At 45.2% G+C, this 21,280-nt stretch overlaps 1 protein-coding gene across 1 annotated transcript in view; it reads left to right on the top strand.

The window, feature by feature from the left end:
* ZBTB20 (zinc finger and BTB domain containing 20) overlaps positions 1-21,280 on the top strand; it is a 3,989,371-nt gene that overhangs the window by 1,158,075 nt on the left and 2,810,016 nt on the right. Inside the window, exon 4 of the mRNA XM_069635901.1 lies at positions 15,796-15,939. The gene's annotated coding sequence lies outside the window, so the exon portion shown is untranslated. The remainder of the gene's footprint in view (positions 1-15,795; positions 15,940-21,280) is intronic.

Genomic DNA, 21,280 nt, shown 5'->3' with positions numbered 1-21,280 from the left:
TCTGGTCTGGCCCCCCTGTGGGTCGACAGATGCCACGGCCCAGGGTTGGCCCAGCCGCTCCTGGCATAGCAGCTCGCCCCTCCCCTGCACAGTCTCTGTCTCTGTTCCAAAGGATTAAGGCCCCAGGGGGCCGCTTGAGGCAGCGACTCCCCAGGTAATTCTTTCTCTTGCTCTGCCTCTTCTTAACTGTCCTTACAACTGTCTCCCTTTCTTAAATCCTTCTGGATTCTTTTCTCTCCCTTGCCCAGCCCATTCCTGGGTAGGGGAGTTCTGTTCTATTGTTCTGTCTCTTATACTTTTACTTTCAACATTCCATCCAGCCCCATGGTGTGCTGGATGGTTTCTTCCAATAAATAAATAAATAAAACATACACACACACACTACACATATAATAAAGCCTTTATTACCCTGGGTTCTGTGTCATTCTTTTCTGTGTTCCCTCAGCGGGCCAGCATGTAGCCCAACTAGCCAGTCCCCATGGGGCACTGGGCTGTAAGGGTGTGGGTGGGGCTGAAGGGCAGTGGTTTCAAGACTTCAAGGGGTTCCTCAGAGACGGAGCCAAGGGAGGCAGGAGACCGGGGGGCAGCAACAGACGCGGAAGAAGTTATTTTAAAACTCCCCTTGAGCGACAGTATCAGTGCAATGGAAGTTATGATTGGAAAGAATCACACAGGGCCGTACTCCCTATCATCTCCCCTGGGGCAGAACACTAATCTGACAGTGCCATAATAAAGATGAAAGGGAGATATTGCGAGCAGAACAGGATCTGAAAATGGCCTTGCCCCATCTCCTCTAAAACTATGTGAAAATCTGTTGTCATTTTCTGGTTACACAAAATGTGCAGACACATTCAGGACAGCCAGAAAAGCAGAGTTATCATGAACACCTTATGAATGCTCAAGCATTAATATCTATGTGGGGGGCCCTTGCGACCCCTCCGACTTCTGCAGAACCATGGTGCAGCCAGGAAGTACAATACTTTTGTGGGCACTTGGGCTCCATGCCAAAGGCAGCGCCGCTCTAAGACTGACGTACTCCCTATCCGGTACCCACTAATGGGGGTGCGCACCAGTCAGGCAGTTGCATTTATTTATTTATTTATTTCTATTGCGCCGGTAACTCGGGGCGCAGAGACATGGACACTGGAGACAAACGAAAAACAATGTACGAGGCATGAGCACAGGGCTTACGGAAGTATCACTCTTGAAGAGGTTAGTTGAAAATATGAGTCTTCACTAGTTTGCGAAATGAAGATAATTAACTTCCTTTCTTATGATGGTGGGAAGGTTAATCCATAGCCCTGCTGTCAGGATGGGGAAAGATTTTCCCAGGCCCAGTTTACGCTGGTGGGTGGCCACTGTAATCATGCTTTGGTCTGACGGTCTTAGCATGGCTATGTCAATGCATACATCATTTTTTTTTCTAGTGCCCTCCAATGCAAAACCGTATGAGGTGAAACGAATGGTGGCCGACCGGCTCACAGCAACCGCATTTGGCAGAGCTGCTGTTTAACAGCATTTGTTGCTGTAGGGGGCGTAGTAAGAGAATATATATTAATCTTTTTATGGTTAGTGGGGAAGCAAGGGTTGGGGATATAGGAGTGGCGCATGGGGGGACTTAACCTCCATAAAACAATGCAGTGAAACAGCCACCAAGACGAGGTGTCCCAGATCCGAAATTGACATAGTAGGAGCTATAGTGCAATCCTGGTTTCCATGTTTCCAGGCGCTACCCAGGATCTTTAACAGGCGACTTAGTATGATGTTAATGCCTCCTTAGTTTGTAGGTGTCGGTCACCCTTTTTACCCCCTTGCAGTTCGGATGTTCCTCTTTTTAGTTTGGGCTATTAGGTGGCTTGCGGCACCTGTAAGCCGGAACTATTGCACTAGAGTACAGATAGGGAGAAATGGCATGTGAGGATAACACAAAGATTGTCGGTGTTGTTTGGTTATGTGCCCATCCATTTACTGCCCTTGGCCATTCTAATCCGTATGGCCCTTTCCACCCAGTTCCTGGCCCTCCCTGCCCAAAACACCTCCTCATGGGGACTTTTTGAGCTAGTTTTTCTCAAGACTTACCATCAAACGTTGCACTCGAAGTGACTGACAGTGCTTTTTCAAAGCAATCTGACCGTTAATGACTTAATTGGAGCAGTAAATACACTTCTGGTGTATTAAAAATATCTTAACCAGGTCTGCCTTCAGCCACTCGATTTATAAGCACTTTGCGTGTCCTTCACTGAAGTGCTGTTAAAAACAAGCATTGGCCAAGCCAACAGTTTTGGCTTGTGTATTAGTATTAGGCATTTGCCAGACACAGCTATTAGATGCCTAGGTACTTGCACCATTTTGTACATGCTACCATCAATGGCTAGTTAATATCACTATGGCAGTGCCTGGCAAGTGCCTTTCCCTTGCCTACACACAAGGCTAAACTGTTGGCATTCCTTGTTTACTTGGCTCATGATTATTGTGACCCAACCTGACCGGTTATGGCGGGTAGGCACCCAAACATCTGCAGTGATTGGTACACAGAACATTAAAATGCCGAAACCTACCAACAACTAACTAGATGTATTGGGACGCATTACAAGCTACCCAGTCTGGAAAAAAAGTCAGTACAATTGCAGATAAATCGGCACCAGCATTTCTTCTGGACCAGGGAAACACAGGTTTGCCAGTGGGGTCACTGACTTCCCGACAGGCCTGACCTGCCGGTACATCAGGCCCCTACTGGCAAATTAATGCTGAAATCACCAGCACTAGTACTACCCGTGCCAGTGATTCTGGCAATCCTATCCATGGTGTCCTCTGGGACTCCATGGAATGGGAAATCGCTGCCCTTTCCGCTGGGATATCAGGTGGCGGAAATGGTAGGTGCACTTTGCTGGTATCCCGCTGGAATAACCGGCAGGATACCGACAAACTCATAATGAGCCCCTTTCTGTGTACCCTAAGTCACAGTAGTCATATTTATTCAACTTCACATTCAGTAGCCCCTTTAACAAACAAACTGTTTTTATCTTTCAACATGACCAGTTTACTCATTAAGAATCGCTCGCATTACATTCCAAGTGGACATTCTGGTGGGCTCCATCTTTACAGTAACACAGTTGAGATAACATCGGAGAAACCCATGCAGGAGATTTGTTTTACCCCTGGACACACTCAGGAAGAACCTGGCTTCCACCTTTCAATACTAATTCCTACCTCGATCTGAGGCAGCCCACACTTACGTGATACCTCCAGTTCTGGGCGCTCCCAACAAATAAAATAAATACATACAAAAATAAATAAATAAATAAATAAATAAATAAATAAATAAATAAATAAAAACACTTGGACAGAAACTAACAGACCCTGTCTAAACCTGTGTGTGGGGAATTCTGCCAAAGTGGCATAGGCATTGTGGCAGGCACAGCTTAGATCTGGCACCGCTTTGGGCAGCACCGGCAGACTGGCCATGAGTATAGGTTTAAGAAATAGGTTCCCCACAATATACAGATCTCTTTCTAAGATCCGAACAAGCAGGCCCTTGCTAAGGAGGACAAGTGGCAAAGGTGCCCCCGATCACATTTAGGAGAACATTAGTGTAATTGCATGTGGAATAAACACACTAGGAATTCTGTTGCCTATTTCTCCACTCGGTCATATTCCTAGTGGTCTGTCTCTGGCCTCCATGGCACCCAATCTCCCAGTGGCTCACACAAGGCTAGCTTCTGCTCATCCCCTCCTCAGGTGGCTCTCCATAGTGGTCCAGCCCATGCTTCAGTGTTTTGAGAGACATGACACGCAGCCCTTCTCTGCTGCTAGCAGGTAAGGATGAGGTGAAGGTCCGCAGTCATAGTGGGCCTCGTCACTACTCTACCAGAAGGAACTCTTGTTGTTGTCAAGTCAGTCGGCAGCTAAGGTTTCTAGCACCCTCTCTGGTCTATCTATTCCCCCATTCTGCCCCTATAGATCCACTGCCTGGGGCCCAGGGGGGGGGGTCGCCTCTCCCAGCTTCTCAAATTCTCCATGCCTTGCACTTCCTAACCTGCCTGGTTATTGCTTGGGAAAATGTGTCCTTTTATTAACTGAAAATAAGCTCTGCGCAAGGCTCCTGCAAATCTACCTTATACATTTAAACTGAACCTGTTTCCTCCCCTGATCGCTTGTAAATCCCTTTCTGCCAAATTGTCCCCGATCCCCACACCTTTTCTTATCTCCCCGCTTCCTGTTTCTCTGCTTTCTGCACCATGTTCTTCCCTCTCTGATTGTAAAGTGCCCTTGCTTCCTGAATCTAGGCTCACGTTCGATAACAATGATAATAACCACATCTCACACTGGAAGCGATCGCTCATGTGCCATATTCCATGTTTCTTAACATGTATTAGTAACTCCTACAGCACAATAGCCTATCATTGTAACATGCCTTCAATTAGCTGTGTGTGGAAACTGCAGTAACAACCCAAATTCTGGAACCAGAGATAGACTCTAGAGACTGTCCAAACTACCAACAAATCTCTCTCCATAAGGTAGACACTTTCCGGCTAGAATATTGATAGGCAGATGAGTAATGAATAATATTCACATTGCTGCCTGTGATGATCCTTTGTCACTTCCAGAGCCCTTAATTGAATTTGATTTTGAACAATCAATAAAAAAAAAATAATAAAAATTCTCGCAAGACACCTCTTCTATCAGAATTTGCTACTGTTGTTCCCCGGGTGTCTGCGAAGTAAGGGGGATACCCACATGCAAGTTTGATAATATGATACCTGTCACTGCTACACAACCTGGCTACATTCCCGAGAATTATGTAAAAGCAGGGAAAGGCATTGGATCATAGTTGTGTACTTTGGGTAACTCAAGGCAAGGATACATTTCACAACTAAAGTGTGATTCCAGCTGTATTTCTGTTGCAATACCAAAATGGTCGGGATCAGATAACCACCTTATGGTTAATAGCGAAACTTTGCCTACATTTCTGACTAAGGATGTGTCAATGAAATGGTGATTCTTTAGTGCTCCTGATGATCCTCTCAAGATCAAACACAGACATCTATTGCAATATAGTCTTCAACCCTCAGGTGATGCCCTACTTCTAACAAATGAGACTCTGAAAGGTTGGCCAACGGAAAAGTTTCAAACCTAGCATTTATGAGTCCGTAGCCTGCTGACCACCTGAAGCTAATGACATAGCATTTCAAAGATCGGCCAAAGAAAACACTTTACAAGCCTACTCTTGAAAGTCCATCCCTATTCTAATGCAGTAAAACAAACTTCCCAATTAGTCCCTCTTTCTTAAGCCTTGGGTTTCAGGATTCATAACAGGTCTCTCCCTCTTGCCGTATTGGGTTTCAGGATTCACAATGGATCGCTTTCGAGACATTGCTGTTTCAGTCCTTTCAACCAGGCTCTTCCTAGAGCTTGTGGTTTCAGGATCCACAATAGGTCTCTTCTCAGACCTTGCTTTTAAAGGACATTTCTCCTCACCCCCTCATTCAGGGTCCTTTTCAGGCCGCTGAGATTCTCTTGCCCTCATGCCCTCCCCTAGGGATCGCTGTTGGAAAACCTTTAGCTCTCGCTTTTTAATTCTTCAAAGGACTTGAGAGGGGCTGTTGTGCCCTTCTTGTCAGCCTTCATCTTCCAGGACTTCCAAGGCATAGCACCTCCTGGGGTCTACACGCTTGCATTGCTTCCCTTGCAGTCTTTTCAGCCTTCTCCCTCAAGCAGACCCTTCTTGTAGCAAGGGAGATCCAAAGGACACTACTGCTTTCTTCGTGTCCAAGCCACTGACTTTTGCCAGCCCCTTTTATACCCATACTGCATTGGGTGTGTTTGTGTCATTGCTTGTAGTGGTCTCTTTCTTTTGCAAGCTATCTCAACCTCTCTGAATACCTCACTTCTCCTTGCTTCTTTAACTGATGGTTATGGTCTTGATAGGTTTTCCACTTATATTGGATTAAGGGAGATTGACATAAGTAGCCATCTTGGATTCCCTCCTTTGCTGATGCGTGCCCTCTCTGTGCTCTACCACAGTGGGGAAACGCTGAGCAAGAGGCAAAGTTGCCTGCTTATGGTTGTGGTATTGCTGATCCGTTTAATGCCATTTGCACAGTCCAGCGGGTATGCATCTCATTCTGCTCCGCCAAGCTCAAGGACCTGTAGTCCTTTCCCCTCATGTTCTCTGCCCGACTGGGTGAAGGATTACTGTGGCTTGGCCCGTGGAGGGGAGAAGGGTAACACGTTCTCCCCCTTCTGGGGTCCACAACATCCCGCAGCTGCACCACTCCACTCTTCTGTTGCATGGCCACCGCCATAAACATGTTGGTGGGCGCCTCTGACTCACCAGAGTACCTAGAGAGTTTCATGCTTTTTCAATAGCAATATGATATGATAGGTTATTTATAACGCGCTTAATACCCATAGGTTTCTAAGCGCGGACCCAGGGATCGAACCTGTGGTGCTCCATGTCGTCTTGCTTCCAAGGTGAGCACATTGCCCCTGAGCTATCCTCCCGAGACCCTCAGCTATCCTCCCGAGTCATAACACTAGACCATAACATGGCATTACTTGACACATGATGGTGCTCCCTGGGTATATGATGGAAATAGCTGGCAAATAGTGTAGGTATCTGGCATAATATGCCAATGTCTGACAACTGCCTATGCATTGGCTTTGTGAATGCTTGTTTCTTTCCCTATGCCAAGCCAGTGCGCACGTGTTTTGCTCCACGTCTGAGCAGGAGACATGTTTACACCTATTTGCATTGTTTTTCCTGTTGTTTTTTTCTCCTTTAGATAGGGGGCTGCTTGCACCTCATTGGAGTTATGTGATAATTTTCTGCGCAAGCTGTAACCAACCTCACTTTAATTTGTTGTAGGTTACATCCTGGCAAAATCCAACCACCTTTAAATAGGGGGCGTGCTGTTTGTTGGGGTGCACGGCATAACAATGAGCGGTATCGCATCGCAATTCAAGATGTAAGAACAATGAATTGCTTTTCAAGATGATTCCAGATTAGAAAATCGCATTTGTTGGTCTGTGCACCATGCTCCAGGACAGCTCAGGGGACCTACACAAAGAGGACAGCAGAGACTCGGGGTGCAGGTCACCTCCAAAGTGATCACGCTGGTAGATGGGCACTGGAGATAAGAGGGGCCGCTGTGTCTGTCTGTGTCGCTTGCTATACATACTGGGGGGGAGGGGAGGAGGCTGATGTCAAGATGAAACAAAATGAGTTGCCTTTCCCCTTATCAGTCTTTCTTCCTTCCTCTCTTCCTCTGCATATTTTTCTTTCATTACTTTTTAATGAGTATTGTCGGATGTAGCGTCTTTAGCATCATGAGTTTTCACTTTTCTCTCCCCCTTTCCTTTATCCTTCCAATCCTTATAACTTCCTTTCTCCTCTTTTGCCCATCTGCCCATATCTGTCTCTTCTTACTTACCCTTCATTCATCCATAGCTCTGACACCTCTTCTCTGCCCATCTGCCCATATCTATCTCTTCTCAGTTACCCTTCATTCATCCACTCCTCTGACGCCTCTTCTCTGCCCATCTGCCCATATCTATCTCTTCTCAATATCCCTTCATTCATCCACTCCTCTGACACCTCTTCTCTGCCCATCTGCCCATATCTATCTCTTCTCAATAACCCTTCATTCATCCACTCCTCTGACACCTCGTCTCTGCCCATCTACCCAGATCTGTCTCTTCTTACTTACCCTTCATTCATCCACTCCTCTGACTCCTCTTCTCTGCCCATGTGCCCATATCTGTCTCTTCTCAGTTACCCTTCATTCATCCACTCCTCTGACACCTCTTCTCTGCCCATCTGCCCATATCTATCTCTTCTCAGTTGCCCTTCATTCATCCACTCCTCTGACGCCTCTTCTCTGCCCATGTGCCCATATCTATCTCTTCTCAATATCCCTTCAGTCATCCACTCCTCTGACACCTCTTCTCTGCCCATCTGCCCATATCTATCTCTTCTCAATAACCCTTCATTCATCCACTCCTCTGACACCTCGTCTCTGCCCATCTACCCAGATCTGTCTCTTCTCAGTTGCCCTTCATTCATCCACTCCTCTGACTCCTCTTCTCTGCCCATGTGCCCATATCTATCTCTTCTCAGTTACCCTTCATTCATCCACTCCTCTGACACCTCTTCTCTGCCCATCTGCACATATCTATATCTTCTCAATATCCCTTCATTCATCCACTCCTCTGACACCTCTTCTCTGCCCATCTGCACATATCTATATCTTCTCAATATCCCTTCATTCATCCACTCCTCTGACACCTCTTCTCTGCCCATCTGCCCATATCTATCTCTTCTCAGTTACCCTTCATTCATCCACTCCTCTGACACCTCGTCTCTGCCCATCTACCCAGATCTGTCTCTTCTCAGTTGCCCTTCATTCATCCACTCCTCTAACACCTCTTCTCTGCCCATCTGCCCATATCTGTCTCTTCTTACTTACCCTTCATTCATCCATAGCTCTGACACCTCTTCTCTGCCCATCTGCCCATATCTATCTCTTCTCAGTTAATCTTCATTCACCCACTCCTCTGACACCTCTTCTCTGCCCATCTGCTCATATCTGTCTCTTCTCAGTTACCCCTCATTCATCCACTCCTCTGACGCCTCTTCTCTGCCCATCTGCCCATATCTGTCTCTTCTCAGTTACCCCTCATTCATCCATAGCTCTGACACCTCTTCTCTGCCCATCTGCCCATATCTATCTCTTCTCAATATCCCTTCATTCATCCACTCCTCTGACACCTCTTCTCTGCCCATCTGCACATATCTATCTCTTCTCAATATCCCTTCATTCATCCACTCCTCTGACACCTCGTCTCTGCCCATCTACCCAGATCTGTCTCTTCTCAGTTGCCCTTCATGCATCCACTCCTCTGACACCTCTTCTCTGCCCATGTGCCCATATCTATCTCTTCTCAGTTACCCTTCATTCATCCACTCCTCTGACACCTCTTCTCTGCCCATCTGCCCATATCTGTCTCTTCTTACTTACCCTTCATTCATCCATAGCTCTGACACCTCTTCTCTGCCCATCTGCCCATATCTATCTCTGCTCAGTTACCCTTCATTCATCCACTCCTCTAACACCTCTTCTCTTCCCATCTGCCCATATCTGTCTCTTCTCAGTTACCCCTCATTCATCCACTCCTCTGACGCCTCTTCTCTGCCCATCTGCCCATATCTGTCTCTTCTCAGTTACCCTTCATTCACCCACAGCTCTGACACCTCTTCTCTGCCCATCTGCCCATATCTATCTCTTCTCAATTACCCTTCATTCATCCGCTCCTCTGACACCTCTTCTCTGCCCATCTGCCCATATCTGTTTCTTCTTACTTACCCTTCATTCATCCATAGCTCTGAAACCTCTTCTCTGCCCATCTGCCCATATCTATCTCTTCTCAATTACCCTTCGTTCATCCACTCCTCTGACACCTCTTCTCTGCCCATCTACCCATATCTGTCTCTTCTCAATTACCCTTCATTCATCCACTCCTCTGACACCTCTTCTCTGCCCATCTGCCCATATCTGTCTCTTCTCAGTTACCCTTTATTCATCCACTCTTCTGACACCTCTTCTCTGCCCATCTGCCCATATCTGTCTCTTCTTACTTACCCTTCATTCATCCATAGCTCTGACACCTCTTCTCTGCCCATATGGCCATATCTGTCTCTTCTCAATAACCCTTCATTCATCCACTCCTCTGACACCTCGTCTCTGCCCATCTACCCAGATCTGTCTCTTCTCAGTTGCCCTTCATTCATCCACTCCTCTGACTCCTCTTCTCTGCTCATCTGCCCATATCTATCTCTTCTCAATAACCCTTCCTTCATCCACTCCTCTGACACCTCGTCTCTGCCCATCTGCACATATCTATCTCTTCTCAATATCCCTTCATTCATCCACTCCTCTGACACCTCGTCTCTGCCCATCTGCACATATCTATCTCTTCTCAGTTACCCTTCATTCATCCACTCCTCTGACACCTCGTCTCTGCCCATCTGCACATATCTATCTCTTCTCAGTTACCCTTCATTCATCCACTCCTCTGACACCTCGTCTCTGCCCATCTGCCCAGATCTGTCTCTTCTCAGTTACCCTTCATTCATCCACTCCTCTGACACCTCGTCTCTGCCCATCTACCCAGATCTGTCTCTTCTCAGTTGCCCTTCATTCATCCACTCCTCTAACACCTCTTCTCTGCCCATCTGCCCATATCTGTCTCTTCTTACTTACCCTTCATTCATCCATAGCTCTGACACCTCTTCTCTGCCCATCTGCCCATATCTATCTCTTCTCAGTTACTCTTCATTCATCCACTCCTCTGACACCTCTTCTCTGCCCATCTGCTCATATCTGTCTCTTCTCAGTTACCCCTCATTCATCCACTCCTCTGACGCCTCTTCTCTGCCCATCTGCCCATATCTGTCTCTTCTCAGTTACCCCTCATTCATCCATAGCTCTGACACCTCTTCACTGCCCATCGGCCCATATCTATCTCTTCTCAATATCCCTTCATTCATCCACGCCTCTGACACCTCTTCTCTGCCCATCTGCGCATATCTATCTCTTCTCAATATCCCTTCATTCATCCACTCCTCTGACACCTCGTCTCTGCCCATCTACCCAGATCTGTCTCTTCTCAGTTGTCCTTCATTCATCCACTCCTCTGACACCTCTTCTCTGCCCATGTGCCCATATCTATCTCTTCTCAGTTACCCTTCATTCATCCACTCCTCTGACACCTCTTCTCTGCCCATCTGCCCATATCTGTCTCTTCTTACTTACCCTTCATTCATCCATAGCTCTGACACCTCTTCTCTGCCCATCTGCCCATATCTATCTCTGCTCAGTTACCCTTCATTCATCCACTCCTCTAACACCTCTTCTCTTCCCATCTGCCCATATCTGTCTCTTCTCAGTTACCCCTCATTCATCCACTCCTCTGACCCCTCTTCTCTGCCCATCTGCCCATATCTGTCTCTTCTCAGTTACCCTTCATTCACTCACAGCTCTGACACCTCTTCTCTGCCCATCTGCCCATATCTATCTCTTCTCAATTACCCTTCATTCATCCGCTCATCTGACACCTCTTCTCTGCCCATCTGCCCATATCTGTTTCTTCTTACTTACCCTTCATTCATCCATAGCTCTGAAACCTCTTCTCTGCCCATCTGCCCATATCTATCTCTTCTCAATTACCCTTCGTTCATCCACTCCTCTGACACCTCTTCTCTGCCCATCTACCCATATCTGTCTCTTCTCAATTACCCTTCATTCATCCACTCCTCTGACACCTCTTCTCTGCCCATCTGCCCATATCTGTCTCTTCTCAGTTACCCTTTATTCATCCACTCTTCTGACACCTCTTGACTGCCCATCTGCCCATATCTGTCTCTTCTTACTTACCCTTCATTCATCCATAGCTCTGACACCTCTTCTCTGCCCATATGGCCATATCTGTCTCTTCTCAATAACCCTTCATTCATCCACTCCTCTGACACCTCGTCTCTGCCCATCTACCCAGATCTGTCTCTTCTCAGTTGCCCTTCATTCATCCACTCCTCTGACTCCTCTTCTCTGCCCATCTGCCCATATCTATCTCTTCTCAATAACCCTTCATTCATCCACTCCTCTGACACCTCGTCTCTGCCCATCTGCACATATCTATCTCTTCTCAATATCCCTTCATTCATCCACTCCTCTGACACCTCGTCTCTGCCCATCTGCACATATCTATCTCTTCTCAGTTACCCTTCATTCATCCACTCCTCTGACACCTCGTCTCTGCCCATCTGCACATATCTATCTCTTCTCAGTTACCCTTCATCCATCCACTCCTCTGACACCTCGTCTCTGCCCATCTACCCAGATCTGTCTCTTCTCAGTTGCCCTTCATTCATCCACTCCTCTGACTCCTCTTCTCTGCCCATGTGCCCATATCTATCTCTTCTCAGTTACCCTTCATTCATCCACTCGTCTGACATCTCTTATCTGCCCATCTGCCCATATCTGTCTCTTCTTACTTACCCTTCATTCATCCATAGCTCTGACACCTCTTCTCTGCCCATATGGCCATATCTATCTCTTCTCAATTACCCTTCATTCATCCACTCCTCTGACACCTCTTCTCTGCCCATCTGCCCATATCTGCCTCTTCTCAGTTACCCTTCATTCATCCACTCCTCTGACACCTCCTCTCTGCCCATCTGCCCATATCTATCTCTTCTCAGTTACCCTTCATCCATCCATAGATCTGACCCCTCTTCTCTGTCTCCTAAATCAGTTTTCTTTTAATTCGCCTCTCTTCTCTGTTAATCTTTTTCAAACCCTTCCTTCTTTCCCATCAGACTCCGGTGTTCTTGGATGTGATAGTCTGCCATGTGTGCATGTGAAAGGATGTGGAGTGCATGCATTTGTAAGGCAGAGGGTGCACATGTGAAAGGCTGGGTGTGCACACGGACCTCTGCCTGGCGTGTGCACCTGAAAGTCACTGATGCTCGGGTATGTGACTTTGCAGTGACTCTGCAGTGACTCTGCAGTGAAGGTACAGGTTACCATTTCTGCACTTTCATAAATTGGTGAAAGCAATCAAATCTAAGACTATGGTTAACCCTGCAAAGGCCAGATGTTACAGCCAGGCCACATCTGCAGAGCGCAGGCAAGTCATCTTGCATGCATGTACATGCCAAATGCTAGGAACTCTATAAAGACCACTGTCTTTCTGAAATCTTCCCTTCCGTCCAAACGTGAACTTTGCTTGCCATTGAAAGCAGAGCCAGGTTTAAGATTGTTGTGGTTCTGTGCATCAAAAGACACGAAGACTCACCTGACTGACGCGGATTGACATCACTGGAAGGGATATCACAGAAAATGACATCATAGTCTTAGATACTCAATGGAATGTTACTGGTTCTGTGCATCAAAAGACACGAAGACTCACCTGACTGACGCGGATTGACATCACTGGAAGGGATATCACAGAAAATGACATCGTAGTCTTAGATACTCAATGGAGAGTTACTGGTTCTGTGCATCAAAAGACACGAAGACTCACCTGACTGACGCGGATTGACATCACTGGAAGGGATATCACAGAAAATGACATCATAGTCTTAGATACTCAATGGAATGTTACTGGTTCTGTGCATCAAAAGACACGAAGACTCACCTGACTGACGTGGATTGACATCACTGGAAGGGATATCACAGAAAATGACATCATAGTTTTAGATACTCAATGGAAAGTTACGTCAGAAGAAATTACTCTAAGTAACCCAAGTGACAAAAATCGCGTTGTGATGTGTAGTATGCCAACTCGCGTTCTTATTAATATACACGAAGCAGTATCATGAGTGAGATTGCTTTTGTATAGTGTAGGTATCCACAAATATAGAACCGGGAACCGGACTGAGGGATCTAATACTCGAATCTTCCCTTCATATTCATCGTAACACAGTTTGATTCAAGTAAATTCTGTTTCAATATTACTTTTTACTTCGGAATGAATCCTCATTTTTGTATTCCTGTTATCCTTTTCCTTAGGGATTCTGCGCATCGTGGATTTTATTGTATGTTGTTTTCCAGGTAAACATTAATTTTATTTCAGTTTCATGGAATGCAACTTATTAAAACAAAGATGGTAGTGAAATGTATCTCGGCTGGGAAAAATATAAGTCGAGAAGACAAAGTTCATTCACGTGTATTGTGTTCACGGAATGTCGTTAAACAAAGTTTGGAGTGTTGGACAAAAGTAGATTGAAAACAACTCCTATTCCTTGGGGTTCGGAGATCTGTATATTGTTGTAGCTCCGTTCCTCAAATTGAGTACACGATCCAAGTGACAAAAATCGCGCTGTGATGTGCAGTATGTCAACTCGCGTTCTTATTAATATACACAAAGCAGTACCATGAGTGAGATTGCTTTTGTATAGTGTACACATGTCAACAGAACGGTTTGGGGGAGTTTGAATTTTAGTAAATAACATAGATTAAAATCAAAGGTTTGCCCAGGATCACACACTAATTTGTGAAGCCAGGATTTGAGACCATTTAGCAACATAGGTTTTTAAGACCATGGGCTTCATCACATTAGATTTATTTATTTATTTTATAACGCACCTAATACCGTGCATGAGTTTGATTTCTAAGCGCGGATCCGGGATTCGAAACTCTGTTGCTCTCCGTGGTCTTGCTTCCAAGACCAGCACGTTGCCCCTATGGTATCCAACATTAGCGGCAACTTTTCCAGACCAGCTCACTCCGAGTCTGCCGGTAGGGGCTGTGAACTGCTGGCAGGCCTAACCTGCCGGTAGTTCAGGCCCCTACCGGCAGATAAATCACTGAAGCACTGGCAATGGGAACTTACTTTTCCGCTGCTGCCTATAATATTCCAGTATTACCGGGATATCGGGCGGCAGAAACGGTAAGCCGAGGTTGGCGGTAGGCCACCGGGGATCATACAATTACTGTGCCGAGTTTACTGCACCAGCCAAATGCAGAAATCACATAGATCCAGCTGCCAGTACTACCGACGGCCTACCAGCAATTAGTTTTCAAGAATGCTCTGTTTAGCAGAGATGACATGATGCTTCCAAAAAATCCTAATGGCCAATCTGAAAAATATATAAATCCATAGAGAAATATGTTAAGCACAGAGAGCATGGGCGAAGCTTTATTTTCCTAGTCTTGAATGGGAAACTACAAAAACCAGAATGCAAAGTAATATGAGGCTAAAATACATAATCTGAGTTTTGGAAATGTACACAGGTTGAGTATGATAAGGTCACCTTCTTATAGTCGTTTGACAGTCATGCTGCTTGATAATAAATATTTTGTGAAAGAAAATTGAAGTCAACACTTGTCAGAAACAATGCACAATCACTAAAAAGGAGCTTCCCATTTAAATGCTCTGTCGATAGAGTAGAGTGTTGATATTTTCAGGGAGGGCCCTAGTGGGAAGCTCTGTTGAATTTGCCAAGTTAGCAGTGTCCAGTGATGCATCCAAAATTGTAGTGAAGCAATGCTGCAAGGCCCTTAGACCCTGTGCTGCTGCACAGAGGCACCCGTCTTTCCCCGGCCCTGAATGGCAATAAGGCTACACAAATTTGCTAATCATATACATTTGATTGCTAATCAAAATAATTTTTATTTAGCAACCCTCAACAAATCAGTTTTGGGGAACTAATTTATGGTTTGGGGTGTGATGTACCTGATGCCTACACTGTGTAAATAAGCCTGTGTGTTATTTGGTTTCTTATGTCCACCTGACCTTCTTGTACGCCCCACCTATGCCTTTTGGGGCCGGCTTTGCCCACTATGGACCCATAATCGAAGTCTAAGGTAAGTAAACCACTGGATGTATGAAAACAAATGCAACCAGTCCACTAAGAACAACAACATAAAGATTATCAATGGTGTTCTGTCACGGCATTATCTTGTTTCTAGAAAATGACTACAACATAGACTGCAGGGGCGTTGCTAGGGGGGGGCTAAGGGGGCTATAGCCCCTGATCTTTTGGTTGTAGCCCTGGATAGAATCTTAGGAGCTACAGCCAAAAGACTAGCTAGCCCCGAGTACCAACAGTTCCGACATCAGCTTAGCCCCGGATCTTTTCCAGACCTAGCAACTCCCCTGATAGACTGTGTTGGAACTGTGTGCAAAGCATTTTCTGTGACTGATGACTGATTTATTTTTTGTGAACGATGTGTGTTGCAGTACTGCTCTGCCTGTCATTGAGGATTCATTGTCTCTGTGTGCTCATTCTAGCCCCTCATCTAGGTTGCACTGGAGTTCAGTTGGCAGTGTCTGTGTCAGTCATTCATGGCTGTGTGAGCAAAGGACAGACAGCACAGCTTGACCACAGAAGAGAAGCGAAAAAAGCCGGAGACCGAGAGGAAAACTGGGCCCTAAGTAAGTTTGTTTTCTTTTTCTGGCTTCATGGAACCATTTCCCACCTATTTTCCTAACTTGTAGGCCACAGAATAAACTTTACAATACTGCGCAGCCTGAAATATGTGTATACCAGCCTGTAAATAATGAACTTATTTTTTATTTTTTTTATTTTATTGGTTTATAACAAACCTTTAAAATAATTCACAAACAATACAAACATCAAACCATTCTTTTTCTCAGCTGATGATCTTAACATAGTCTACTTTTGACAGCAATGCTCACCTGTAATCAGAACATGATTTATCAACTCGAATCTACATAGTGCAGTTGAGTTACAAATTCACAATGAAGCTGTTCGAGTCGGCTCATAGAATTGCAGTTAATAATGGAGCAATTCAGTAATATGTGACTATCACTTACATGTCCTTCTTGTAAAATACCTGTCTGTGACACCTTAAAGCCATTAATTGAGACTGAACTTTTTAATGTTTGGTAGTATGTTTATTTTGTGTACTGCTGGAATTAGTAGACGAGAGCAACACATGTGTGTGTTATTGCTTATTTTAATCTGCAGCCCGGCATTTAAATGAATTCCATTAAACTGCTTGAATATTTTTGCAATGTTACAAGCTGCACATTGGTGTTTTATTTTTCAACCAAATGCATTCTCCATTGACTAGAAGTATTGACTGATGTAGCGTCTTTAGCATCATGAGTTTGGCTGTATTACAGTGGTAACTCTGACAGAATACCGCCGACCGTCATTACCGTTACCACCACTTGTTCCCTTGTGCCTACCACGGGCGGTAAGGAGGTGTTAGTGCCCATTTCTTTTGGGGAATTACCACGAGCGTAATTACCGACTGGTGATTCTGCCTGCTAATTCCACAGATTTTTGGAGGAGATATTGAGGCTTTACCTCCAGCATCAAGCATCAAGCAAATCCTACACTCTTCCCCCTAAAATCCGCAGAATTACCAATTGGTAATGCCACCGTGGTAGTTCCGCAATACGTGTAATTTGTCAGTGCAGGAAAAGTGGCGCAACGGAATTACCAACACTTTCTTTTTGCACCGCCAACCTCATAATGAGGCCCCAAGTATGAAAGGGAATGATGGTGTGGCCATGTACCACTCGTAAAAAGGATATTTGAAGTCACCTCAGAGTCACGTGGCCTTTCAAAGGAACACCGCCTTCAGCCTCATTCATCTATTTTGTCACAGAACTCCACAGTGATTGGTAATATTCTTGCAACTTACCGTAAGGGGTGCTTTAAGCTATGTATATTTTGCAGAATTCAGGGCACATGAACTTTAACATGACTCATGAGTTTCCTACTTGGCCAAAAGTCGCAAATTAAGTTGGATTCCATAAGATTCAAAATGGGCTCAAATCTATTGCTTGTTGCTGCAGAGCTGATGCGCGTGCACTCAAGCGCAGTAGAACCTCTGAGTAGGACGCTGCCTTCTGCTTGTCTACAGGACTTAGACCAGGGGTGTTAAATGCAATTAGGTGGTAATACTGGCTAAATGAAAATTAAAAGAACAATACTAAACAGCGGGGTTTAGAGGATTTTTAAATCGTTTATTGCAAGCGCTTAGTGCAAACAATGTGAGCCAGCCTGAAACCACTGAGGAAAGTCTTATAGAGATTAGGCCAAAATGCTGCATTTTGCAGGACGAATTTCATAAAAAGACATGTCATTGCATCAGGTCATGTATGTGCCCAACAGAAAAGTGTGAGTCCCATAGAAGCAACAGCAAATCTATGTTTGTGCCATGTCATCACGGAAGCAGGATTTAACAGAGGTACCAAGAACACACTGGGAAAAATGATAATAAACATTACACCTTCTCAAAATACTAAAGGGTTTGGAAGAGCTGTATCCCAAATTGAAGCTTTAACTTAATGTTGGGGTGCAAGTCTGTGATTTCAGCTTCTGATGCAAGCAAACCTTGTTAAGCACTTCTTTTGAAGTAAGGCTGAAAAATGACGCTGTATCGGCAATGTTGGCGCTAGACTCTCATAGGAATGTGAACTGGTAGTTGACGGATTTTAGATTCGGATAATCAGATAACCTTTTCAGGTATTGAGCAGGTATGAGGCGTCTCATCCTTGTAACAGAATGTCCCAGGAACCAGTCATGTTTGATAGGGCATTTGTGTGTATCGTGACAAGTATTCTTGACCAACATTTTATGGGGTAGCAGCAGAAACAAATAACATTCTGTTTTTTCTTAACAGAAAGTAGCTGCCTAATTATAAGGTGATTATGGGCCTCATTACGAGTCCGGCGGTAACCCTGCGCCAGACTCATAACACTTTTCCGGCAACTGACTTCCTGGTGCCAGCGGGACCAAGTACCAGCGGATCGGGAAGTCAGGTGCCAGAACGTGTAATTCCCCATTCCCCATTCCCGTGGAGTCTCATACCACTTGCTAACGGTGCCGGTTGCTAACGGTGCTTCCATGAAAACTCTGTGGGTGGGTGCCGTTACGCATGACAGGTCAGACCAGCCGGGCGAAACTTCCCACGCCCGCAAAGTTGTAGTGTGGTTGTCCGGAAATAGGTGCCGGTCCGGTGCGACCGGCACCCATAATTCCAGACTGCCACACTCGTAATGAGACCCATATATATGTATGCATTTTCGGTTGTCATTGCAGTCCATGCTTTTAGGCTATCAGGTGTTTAGTCCGGTGGTGCTCGCAGGCAATCTTTAGAGCATCTGCTACAGGGAACGGCGTCTTTGTTTCACGATCCAGACAAATGAAACCCCTGCAGCCGAGGAGTCTTCTGCTTGCTATCCACTGACAGAGCACATTGCTCTCCCGCAACCACTGTCTGCGCGGAGCGCCGAGCAAGGGACTTCAGGGGTCTAGTCCAACCTGGAGGCCTTATACTGGATCCCGCTGGCCTAGAACCGTACCAGGCCCACATTGCACACAGCCAGTCACTTGAAAACGTGCAGGATGCAGGCTGAGTGCAGCAATCACCACAGAGGTACATTGCAGCTCTCAGGGCACTCTGTGTAGGCTGCGGCTTATCCAGCACAGGGCCAGGAAGAGAATAGATGCGGCCTGTCAAGAGTCTGATCCTGATTCTGAGACCCCCATGTATCTTGGCAGCAATGTCTAGAGGGAAGGCAGGGAATCATAGAGGGGGTGATGGGTGAAGTGCACCCGCGGGCTCAGGAAAGGGGGTGCAGGTAACCTCATTTCTTGTTGGCAGTTGAGCCTTTGGGTCAGTTGATATCACCCCCTGCTATTGCTACTGGTGAAGCGCCACACTATTTAGCAAAATCGCCAGTCAGATAGCACAGCCAGCTGAGCGCTCGTTTCTGTCATTTGCTCGAATCCCGCTACGCAGGTTCGAATCCCTGCAGGGCCAACTCCGCCTTTCATCTTTCTGAATTCGAAAATTTGAGTACCACACAAAGGGATGATAATATTAGCTGTAGTGTCAGCGCTTAGATTCCTCCGGGTGAGCTAGCGCTATTTAAAAACTAGATATTCTTATTATTGACAGCTTTATGGATCAAGCAGGGCACTGGCATGTAGAGTAGTGACATCTTATAGGATGCACGTACAGTTGTCATAATGCCAATTCATCATCCATAAGCTGAATGTGTCCAAATATTAGAACTATTGGGATCTAAAACCCACAATCGTGTTTTTAAGTAAAACTATTACATGTATTCCTTTTCATTTGTACAATAACACAGAAAGAAAGACTAGTTTAGTTCTCATCCAATGCAAACTAAAAAGCCACATATTTGTATTTTTGTGTTTTTATTGAATTTATATAGCGCTTGGCGCTTAAGCACTGAACAGAAGCAACCGGCAGTACAAATCACATGTTTGCCCAACCACTTTGCCACAAGTTACTAAATAGTTTAACGTCTTTGCTGACATATTGTGGAGTGTGTTTTTAATTTTTCCTATTCCGCAAGTCGCTGAATGGGAGGCGAAATAATATATCATCGAATGGATGGATACCTTACAGAAATGGGAAATGCTTATCACATTGGATCATTATCTTCCAAATAGTATCTGCTCTCGGATGGTGGCTGAACAGTCGCTATTGAGGCACCATACTCAGGCATCCAATTTCCTTCTGTGATATAGTATCAATCGCAAGTTTTCAAAGCGCTATAATTATTTATTTATTTTCAGACATGCATATTAAGCGTAAAACCAATATAAGAAGGTGTCTTTTAGTATGTAACAGACTGTGAAAAAACATGAACAAGTGTTGGCAGGGGGTTAGGTGGCTCTTAATCATAGTAGACCAGAGTGGAAAAAATGTGCACATCACTGAAAGATGTTGTGAAGAATGAAATAATATAGAAGACGAATAAAGAAAAGAATAGGCATGACTTAATGGGGCAGAGTCTCAGAAAAAGAGCACAGATGATAACAGCACAGATAATGTGCTTTTTTTAATTTGGGCTTATTGCTGAAGTGTGCAAGTCTCCATATTCTCAAAGGTGAGCTGTGCATTTTTAGGAGGAGCTGGACAGTAGTGAAAAGATGTGCTCTCCAGCCCCCTTGCATACATTAGTGTCAATTTGACAAGCTCCTAGCAACCACAAAGTAGCTGGGACCGCATTTCACAGGGGCAGGCCTTTTTGTCTATTCCTTTAGGCTATTAGATTTCGCTTGCGATACCTATAAGCCGAAACTATTGCATTAGAGTAAAGATTGGGAGAAATGTCATACAAGGAGGGACACACAGCTTATAGGTGTTGTTTGGTTATTTGCCCAGCCATTGGCTGCTCATGGCCATACTAATCTCAAGGGACATTCCCACATAGTTTCTTCTCCTCCCCACCAAAAACACCTCCTCATGGGAATTCTTTGAACTCTCTTTAATCAAGCCTTACTATCACAGTTTGCCCTTGGAGTGACTGCCAGTGTTTTTTTCAAAGCAGTCTTCAGAGAGTTATGACTTCATTGCAGTTGTTAACCCGCTAATGCTGCAATAGAAATATCTCCAGCCACTCTATTTATAAGCGCTATACATGCCCTTCACTAAAAACAAGCATTGTCAAAAGGCATTTTCCATACACTGCTATTAGATGCCAAGGTATTTGTCCCAGTTTGAACATGCTACCATCAATGACCAGTCAATACCACTTCATCTGTGCCTGGCAAGTGCCTTGCCCATGCCTACACAAAAGCCCAAACTGTTGGCATTGCCAATGCTTGTCTTTAATTGTGACATATGCACCTGTTCCCAACAGGTGCATGGGTATGACCCTCATTTATGCGCATTGAAATGCGCATTCTGTTTGTGAATTTGGGATATGCTTTTAAATATGCATAAATGCCCCCTTATTTGCGCAATGCGCAAAGGGCATT

This window comes from Ambystoma mexicanum, chromosome 7p (assembly GCF_040938575.1).
Source record: "Ambystoma mexicanum isolate Mex_15411 chromosome 7p, UKY_AmexF1_1, whole genome shotgun sequence".
Lineage (NCBI taxonomy): Eukaryota > Metazoa > Chordata > Amphibia > Caudata > Ambystomatidae > Ambystoma > Ambystoma mexicanum.
Note: the sequence above shows the minus strand (reverse complement) of the source record. Positions and strands in the feature narration are given on the sequence as shown.